Here is a 978-nt window from a genome sequence, read left to right on the forward strand (position 1 = left end):
ACTGTTATGGTGCAAAAACAGCCATACAGAAACAAATTATCATAGCTGTGCTGTGTTGTAATACTATTAACAAAAACAGGCTCCACGCCCCCAATTTAGACATCTATCAAGTAAGTTTAACTTACTAACACAAACTTCTGTTCACTAAACGCCTGCCCAGTTGCAGGTCAATTCTTAACATCAGAGGATTCAACACCATTAACAGGATCAAGGGGGAAGACTATAAAAATCACTTCACTCTCCTGCAAAATTATCAGATTTCTCAGCTATAGTGTACTTTTTTTCTATCTGTTCTCAGCAGCCTGGCTTGACTCAGCTGACTAGTCAGGATAAGCTACCACCATTCACTTGAGTAGTAACTGCAAAGACTTTCCAAGTTGATATGTATCAATTCCCTGAATGCTATTAACATATACCAAAAGCCTTCCAACTGAAAGTTTACCTATTTCTACATTTTACAAATGACAGAAAAAAAGAAACCTTCCAACTTAATCTAAAGCCATCAACTAAACCTCCAGTTACTTTCTTAGAATGACTCAGAACTGCTGTGTCTTCAAATCCCAGTCTGGGATGTTTTAAAGCCCTAAACACCCCCCTCCCCTGCCAAAAAATTAAGACTTTAAGAAATGGCAATAAAAATCATCCAAACAAATGAGCACACACACATCAACACAATATACATTTCTTTAATCCTCCCTCAACACTTGGATATCTACCAAATGTAAACCCACCACAACCCTAAAAATCTCTAAACTAGCTGCATTTGTATTGATTACCAGATTTTTTATTTAATGGAAGCACAAAACATTAACTATCTGTGCAAAAGGGTTCTTGCACGTTTATCCAGATTTGTTCTAAAAAGCACAATACATATTAAGCAAAAACTGGGAAAGTATTATAAAGCTTAATGGCTACATATGGAAGTAGTTTTAAAACATCCAACAAACAAATTAACTACATTAAGTCATTTCCAATTAG

General features: G+C 35.6%; 1 protein-coding gene across 6 annotated transcripts in view; it reads right to left on the reverse strand.

Annotated features, from left to right (window-relative positions):
• Positions 1–791: 791 nt before the first annotated feature.
• The window catches only part of HNRNPD (heterogeneous nuclear ribonucleoprotein D), a 17,413-nt gene continuing 17,226 nt past the window's right edge, over positions 792–978 (reverse strand). For 2 of the 6 annotated variants that reach the window (XM_068974901.1, XM_068974897.1), the window contains one exon: positions 797–978. This exon is cut by the window's right edge and continues 509 nt beyond it. The gene's annotated coding sequence lies outside the window, so the exon portion shown is untranslated. The other 4 variants (XR_011145070.1, XR_011145071.1, XM_068974898.1 and 1 more) reach the window with 4 other exon arrangements.

The sequence above is a fragment of the Capricornis sumatraensis genome, chromosome 7, assembly GCF_032405125.1.
Source record: "Capricornis sumatraensis isolate serow.1 chromosome 7, serow.2, whole genome shotgun sequence".
Classification (NCBI taxonomy): domain Eukaryota; kingdom Metazoa; phylum Chordata; class Mammalia; order Artiodactyla; family Bovidae; genus Capricornis; species Capricornis sumatraensis.